Below are 8,407 nucleotides of genomic sequence, written 5' to 3' on the forward strand. Positions count from 1 at the left end.
AACCGATCCAGGTGCACCTGCTGTACATCGAAATACCGAGGACCTTCCGCCGCCGACGACCATGCTCAAAGATCTATCTCGACGACGTAACAACGACATGCCTCCTTGCCGACGCAGACTGGAAGACAAGATTGCGCCGACCAAAGAAGACCTACAAAGTGACGTATCAGCCACAAGTGAACGCGACGCAGCCGTGATTCGACTCCAAGACCTAACTGCAACGCCAGACAAAGAGCGTCCATAGTGCCGATGCTAAAGATGGCTCGGTACATATTTGTGGCTATTTTAAAGTTACGTTGAGCCCTGCTTGCGCAGTCGATCAGTATGCTATTCCCGTAATCGAGGATATGTACGCAGTTTTATGTGGCGGGGAATGTTTCAGCACCCTCGACTTGCGAGACGCTTACAGTCAGATCCCTCTAGATGAAGTCGCGCACAAACTTTGCGTAATCAATATGCACAAAGGCTTATTTTGCTATAATCGGCTTCCATTAGGAATATCGTCTGCACCGTCAATTTTCGAGAGATAAATCGACACGATTATCAGTGGTTTACCCGGCGTTCAAGCCTACCTTGATGATGTAATCGTGTCCGAATAGAAAGGCGGTAACGGAAAGCGATTGAAAGTGGTCTTAGAGCGTTTTCGGCATCATGGTGTTAAGTTATGGTATGACAAATGTAAATTTCGACAACCGGCAGTTATATGCCTCGGACATCACATTGACGTCGAGGGCATGCATCCAATAGAAAAAAAATTGGAAGCTATTACACGCACACCTTGTCCGCGGAATGTGACCGAAGTGCGCCCATCTATAGGAATGTTGACTTTCTAGGCGAAATTTTTGCCAAACATGTCAACGTACCTAACCCCGCTGTATCAACTATTGGGAAAGAACGTGCGGTGGCAATGGAAAGTACCGCAAGAGGCCACGTTCGATGAAGCAAAAGAAAGTCTGCAAAATGCTCCAATTCCTGTGCTTTTTGACCCTACAAAGGAACTCAAGCCGGAGTGCGATGCGTCGTCGCTCGGGGTCGAAGCAGTTCTGTTTCACTCTGCCAACAACGCACATAGAGCTATTGGTTTTCGCTCAAGGACACTGACCGAAGCAGAGCGGAACTACTCCCAGTTAGAAAGTGAAGCGTTGGCACTGATTTTCGGTGTAACACAATCCGGGACTATCTTCTAGGTGGAGAATTTACGTTGGTAACGGATCATCAACCACTCGTCGGCCTGCTGAGAGCTGACCGCCACACACCCACCATGCCGGCTGCGCGAATTCAACGCTGGGCACTATACCTCGGGGACTAAAAATACAAGCTTCAGTGTGTACCTGGGACGCAACTGCTCAACTAAGATGCTCTCAGCAGACTACCACAGCAGGCCACCGGAGACGTAGGTGAAGGTGAGCTTCCGGAATATGTCCTCGCACTCGAAAGCTTAGATGAAGGTGGTGTCTAAACGCGTGAACTGAAGGACTTAACGGCCGCCGACTCGACATTGAGTAAAGTGCAACGCTACATGTTGCGCATTTGGCCACCAAGCAAGACAAACATACAGCCCAATTTACCACCTTATTATGAACGTAGGTCATAACTGTCCTTATCCCACGACCTCGTATACTGGGGACATCGCGTCACCATACCAAGTGATGCCACAGAGCATTTCCTGCAACGGCTTTGTTGAAAGTCGCAAACGACCACCATACATTTTTGCACCCGTGGTTGGGGGACCGGCGACACAAGAGAGAGAGGGAGCCGGCGAACGGACGAGGGGCGCCCCACTGCACCACGTCCCGGCCGGCGCATCTACTAACAACCTGATCCGTTCCACCGGCTTTCGGCGAACCGCCTACTCAGTGCGAGGAGCGGGCGCCCCCGATAAGGACGAAGTCCTCGGTGCGGCCAAAAGAAAACGTGGACTTTGTGTTTCTTCTCTCGCTCGTTCCTCCTTTTTTCGATCTATCTTTTGTAAATAAACCAGTCTCGAAACGGATCCAAACGAGTGAAGTTCTTTCCTTCGAAGCTCCTGCGTGGACGGCCGACGCCGTCCACCTTAGTTAAGGCGCAGCAAAAGTTAGCGGAGTCGTCCAAGAGCGACAGCAATTAGAGTCAGCTCAGCGGCGCGAGCATTCATGTACATTTTAGTGCCGAAACCCGGGAATACTTCGCCTGCTGACATCGAAAGCGCCATGGAACGTCTACAGAAGAAGCAAGCTGCCCTGCGACAACCAATCGAAAAAATCATCGCAGCGGCCAGCAACCTACTGCAATCGCCAACCATCTAAGTCGGTGAGCTTGAGGAACACCTCGACCTTCTCCTTGAAGCAGATGAGTTGAACTCCGTTAACGAGAGCATCGAAAAGAACATAGATCTTCAAGAATTAGATGCAGAATTAGAAGCTTGCGCTGCATACACCCAGAAGATATGCTCCCTCAAAACAAAGATCAAGAGAGCTCTCAGGAATCAGGCAGCCAACGAGAGCCGGTCGACAACTCTGTCAGTGACAGGCAACGCGTCAGACCCGGAAGCGTACCCCATTGGTGCCGTCACGCCTGCGGCATTCCAGGAACTATCACCAGCAACCAAATTACCGAAGTTAGAAATAGCAAAATTTAGCGGGGACCTGCGTTCGTGGCAGAAATTTTGGAACCAATTTGAATCGACTATTCACAAGAACAGCACCCTGCCTGCAATAGCGAAGTTCCAATACTTAACCAGTTACCTAACCGGAAAAGCCGCCGCTGCCATAGAGGGGTTGCCGATCAGTGATGGAAATTACGATATCGCAGTGAAGACCCTCATCGAGAGATTTGGGAAAGAGGACGTCATAATTGAGGAGTATATGTCGCGCTTGCTTGACGTCCACCAGTGCACAATCTGCAGGACATCGAAAGGCTGATAAACCTCTACGACGAAATCCGCTCCGGAGTCCGAAGTCTAGAGGCGCTGGGAGTGTCGTCGAGCACCTACGGCGCGCTGCTTCTCGTGGTCCTTCGTAAAAGCATCCCAAGTGAGCTTTGCTTGGCATACTTCCGACGGAAGGCCGCCTCACCTGAAACGCCACAAGACGAGCTTCTCGGTTTCCTCGATTTCATGAGAGAGGAGGTTGAGAGCAGAGAGAGAGCACAGAGTGCACTACGCCATGGGTACCAGGACGCCGCTATCAGACAGAAAGCACCAATCAAGGGCGACGTTCGTCTTCAAAACCCATCGGCATCTGTTCTCATCGTAACAGAAGGCGAGGCGCAATGCGCATTTTGTGGTGGAGAAGGACATCAACCAGCGAACTGTGTCGCCCCCGTGCCCATGGCCAAGAAGAAGGAAGTGGTCAAGAGAGAGGCGCTGTTACAAGTGTGCGAAAAAGAAGCACCGTGTCGCTGTGTGCAGAACTGCAAGGTGGCTGAAGTGTGCCAAATGCTCTGGACGACACGCAACTGGCGTCTGCGAGCTCAATCAAAGACCGACACGCCTTCCTTCAATCGGAGATGCTGCACCAGCAGAGACAACAGTACAATCGTCGCTTCAGGTGGGACTAGCACCGGGAAAGACCCGTGTGCCTCTGCAGACTGCACGAGCGTATGCGGAAGGCCAGCACAAGAGTGCTCTGGTCAGAATGCTGCTTGACGGCGGCAGCCAGAGAACGTTTGTACGACAGGAGGTTTCCCGGCGCCTCAATCTTCGCATCATAGGAGGGGAGAAGCTAGCTATTTACGCCTTCGGAAGCGAGAGACCGTCTGAAGAAAGAAGGTGTAATCGGGTGGAATGCTGGCTGCGAAACTGGCACAACAACACCACAGTCCGGATCGACGCATTAGAGGTGCTCAATATCTGTGGAGACCTCCTCCCACCACCTGACGACTCCACGGCTAGCATCGCCCGTGAACAAGACCTCCAGCTTGCTGACACCTTACCTGACGCCTACCATCCTGGTGTTGGAGTTGAGTTGCTTATCGGGGCCGATCACTACTGGGATATAGCAACAGGAAATGTCAAGCGCCTCGGTGAGAACCTCGTAGCCATGGAGACTGCGTTTGGGTGGACATTGCAAGGCACAGAGTCTACATCGTCCGTCGCAACCTTTCTAACGAGCACCGGAGTGATGCGGGTAGGTGTGACCACAGCACCCGACGAAATTTCTCGTCAACTGACGTCATTCTGGGAGCTGGAACACGTTGGGATCGTCGACGATGCATAGCTGACCGCCAAAGACGACATCGTTCTTCGGGCCTTTGAAGAAACCATCACCCAGAAGAACGGTAGATACCAAGTAGCTCTCTCATGGAAAGAGAACGGAAACTTTCTACAAAAAGCTCACATTCCTACCACACATAACCACCATCAAAAAGAAAGCTTCCCAGTCACTAAATATACTCAAAGTACTGTCATATAAACATAGGGGGTCTGATAGAACATGCCTTCTACACATTCATCGTTATTTAGTACGTTCCTCCTTAGATTATGGCTGCATAGTGTATGGTTCAGCAAGACCGACATACATAAAAAATTAGACCCAATACATTACTCAGGCTTGCGTATTTCATGCGGTGCATACCGAACGTTTCCTATAACCACCCTTTACCTAGAAACAAACGAACCCCCACTAGAAACTAGAAGAGCCGCTCTAACCTGTGCATATATTCTTGAGGTACAATCTCTACCCAAACACATTTGCTATCCCCTTGTAACAAAATGCCCTTCACGAGTAATTTTCAACAATAAACTACAAGACCACTTCTCCTACGATTTGAAGAGATGTGTCAGAATCTTGGCATAGTGGACACATTACCTGGCATTACCCACAGACAAAATTTACTACCCCCATGGTGCATCTTTCCGACAGCTTGCGATCTCACTTTAACACAGTTCCGTAAAGCACAAACTCCGCCACGACACATCATTCAGAAATTCCTGGCACTAGAAGAAAAATACAGCAGTTTCACAGACTTTTATACTGATGGTTCCAATACGAATGAACATGTTGGAAGTGCAGTTGTACAAGGGAAGTGGGAAGAGATAGTGAGATTTCCGCTGTGCACATCCATTTTCACTGCTGAATGTTGCGCCATTTATATAGCCATAGAGAAAATAGTAAAGGAGAACGTCGCAAATAGTTTTGTATACACAGACTCCCTAAGCGCACTCAGAGCTCTTCATGCCAGAAATGCAGTCACGCCATTAATAGGAGACATTACACGCAATTTAATAAAAGCCACCACACAAGGACTGAACATTAAATTATGCTGGGTTTCGAGCCACGTCGGAATTAGTGGCAATGAGAGAGCAGATGCATGCGCGGTACAAGCCCGGCACAAACAAGTCACAAAAATAAAGATACTCCCTAATGACTGCATGAAGTTAATACATTACAAACTAAGAAAAAAAATGGCAGTCTGCTTGGAACAATGAAGTAAACAACAAACTACACTTGTTAAAACCCATGTTAGGCGAATGGAAATCTTGCACACACCAGGAACGTTTCAAAGAAGTGATTCTATGCCGTGTTCGCATAGGAAACACAGACCTAACACACAATTTCAGTCTAACAAAGCAAGACAAACCCCAATGTGAATCATGTAGAGATGCACTAATAGTAAACCACATCTTATTTTCATGCAGAAGACTTGAACCACTGAGGAAGAAGTTTTTTACCTTATTTTACAATGAACACATTCCGTTTCACCCAATTTTGATTTTAAAAGATGCTCTTGTTGATGTATCATGTGTTTTTAACTTTTGAAAAGAAGCAGGTGTTCTCATAAAACTTTAAAACCTCGCAGAGTGCTTAACCACACATTACAGAACACCTCATCCACCTTCTCTTTTCTGAGAAGAAGGCCGAGGTCTTTGGTTAATTTGTTGGGACACTCGAGGCTCTTGCCCAGACAAGGACTCACTGAGGTGTCCCAACTTTTTAAAGAATATATACCTAGTGTTTGGCACATGATAGCCTTAGCTGCTTATGTGCCATTAAACTCAACTCAACTCAACAGAACTTTACGAAGGTGGGTGGGGTGTGAGACTGAAAGTCCATAAAGGATTTTAACAAAGAGGGAAGGGATGTGAGCTTTCAAGTATTGTGGCAACATTGTGTCGCATGTTTTGCAAGCAGTAGTTCAGTTTCGTAGCCGCGTTTGGGTTCGCGTGCACCATCACTGCAATTTTGCCGTGTTTCTTTTTTCTTTTGCCCATAAGACCACGTTTATGCTCTTAAACCACGTTGTCCAGTCCTCATAATAAAAACCCCTTTGCACTCGGTCGAAGAGATTCGATTCTACAGATTCATACCTTCTAAGCAAATGAATATTTCCCTATTTCCGGTCACCCGCCTATTACGCAGTGTGCCATTAAACATTACGTCATAACCATGACCACCGGCGTACCCTATCGACGGTTACCTGAAGGGAGATAATGTTATCGGAACGCTTTCTGTGCTAAACCTCAAAAGCATTGTAGCCAAGCTCAGCTACCTCCAAGCAAGAGAATAGACGCCTTGAAAGGGTTGATGGATAGGGTACAGGCCGAATTGCGACGCTGTGGACAATGAAGCTTTGCTTCGGTCTTAGAGCAGGCGTTAGGCCAACGTTCGCGATATTCAGGAAATGGCGAGCTATGCGCTTCATTATGTAACAAATACTTACGTCGACGAGGCTTAGCCGTGATCCCGCGAAAAAATAGCACGTAATAACGTAGGCTTTTGAAAGAAAATATACAGCTTTCTCACGATTTTGAAGGCATATTCGCACTTCTTGGCATTCTCAGTCACATCACATTTGCGTGTTATATGTGAGAGCTTACGCTCAACATGCTTCGCAGTCGGTTCGACGCTTTAGTTCTTTCTCTGCGCTGAGCGTGCATAACACTGGTCGTGCCCCAACAAACAGATACTGTATCTGAGGGCTCTACACGGTTTTCTCGTCAACAGTGGCTTGGTCATGTATGCGTGAGCAGTAGTTTATGTGGAATTCATTTTTCTACGTGCCTGACCTGTTCATGATTGTGTTCTTCTTGTTTCCCTATAATATTTTGCTTATTTTTTACTATTTTCTTACTTATCCCTGGACTTACTTTGTTAGTGTATTATTATTTCGTTAGACTCATCATAATGTTTTGTAATTTCGTTACTATATTTTTCTTTGTACTTTCCTTAGCTGAGCCGTAAGGTGGACATAATTCACCGCTAATAAAGAGGAGAAACAAGAAGGAAAAAGAAGGCCGATATTTCCCTCACCAGTGAATAAAAAAAAGCTTACCTTCGCGGAGTCTGTTCTTTGTGGAAGAATATTACGCAGTCCTAACGTTACGACAAATACAATGACAGAAGGCACCTGTATACATTGCTTTTGGGTGACGTATATTTAGATCGTATGCATGGTGGGCTGTAGGATTCTGGAAGAATCTTCGCAACGCTAGAGTCACGTTTATGAACTTAACACCGAAGCAGAACTGTGAGACAATGTGAAGCACGCATAAGGTGCCTTCTTTTCTTTTTTTGTCACAAAACAAATGCAAACGGTGTGCTACGCAAGCTATCACTTCTTAGCAGGTGCGCATTGCGCAACTTTTTTAAAAAATACTGCCACGCTCTCGTTCCTTAGCCACAGGCTACTCCATTGTTCTTGTGGAGGTTTGCTGATGCCATACATTCTCAACATTATTCTGTGGAAGCTTTTGCTGTATGTCTTTTTTAAAATGGTACTGTTTACAATGGTATCGTCGAAGCGTAGCATTATTTTTCTCGCATTAAACATACCGTTAGTTGCCGCACCAGCTGCAGTGCCGTGTGAGATTTTATTCAAACATTTAATGTAATACTGTGGTTAGAAACAAAGTGGTCAAATGCAATCAGGCAAGTAATCGGACAGTTGCCTGAGAAGAAGCCAAAAATTATTGTCTAGAGAACTGAAAAAGCAACAAGCAATTGTGAACCTCTTTCAAAACAAAGCATAAACATTTGTGTTTTGTGTAAAGTATTAAAACCTTTACGTGGCCTCTATATGCTTCTAAGGTAAATGTTATTGGTTGCAATGTTTTTGTTTTGTTATTAGAATAGCGTATTTATTATTTGTGGCGCAATCAACGTAATGCCCCCGCATCATTTTTTGCACACTGCGCTTCTGCGGGATCGTATTCTTGAAGCATAGGATTGCGCTTCCACGTGCATGCATATATATATATATATATATATATATATATATATATATATATATATATATATATATATATATATATATATTATGTTGTAACAGATACGAAAGGCACGGACAAGAAGAGAAGAAAGAGAAGACAAAGAGAACGAGGAGTTCTAGAGGCCGGGCTGCGCTGCGATCACGCTACGACCATCGTCCATCTCCTGTACATAAAACCATTTCTTCGCAACTCACCGTAACAGTTGTGGTGGAGGTGCTG

At 46.3% G+C, this 8,407-nt stretch overlaps 1 protein-coding gene across 2 annotated transcripts in view; it reads right to left on the reverse strand.

Moving 5' to 3' along the window:
* Positions 1-7,468, reverse strand: part of LOC126534403 (epoxide hydrolase 4-like) — a 67,516-nt gene extending 60,048 nt beyond the window's left edge. Inside the window, exon 1 of one of the 2 annotated variants that reach the window (XM_050181688.3) lies at positions 7,252-7,468. The gene's annotated coding sequence lies outside the window, so the exon portion shown is untranslated. Of the gene's footprint in view, positions 1-6,639; positions 6,717-7,251 lie in introns of those variants that run through there. The other variant, XM_055072868.2, reaches the window with a different exon arrangement.
* Between the last annotated feature and the right edge of the window lie 939 nt (positions 7,469-8,407).

Source organism: Dermacentor andersoni, chromosome 7 (genome assembly GCF_023375885.2).
Source record: "Dermacentor andersoni chromosome 7, qqDerAnde1_hic_scaffold, whole genome shotgun sequence".
Classification (NCBI taxonomy): Eukaryota; Metazoa; Arthropoda; class Arachnida; order Ixodida; family Ixodidae; genus Dermacentor; species Dermacentor andersoni.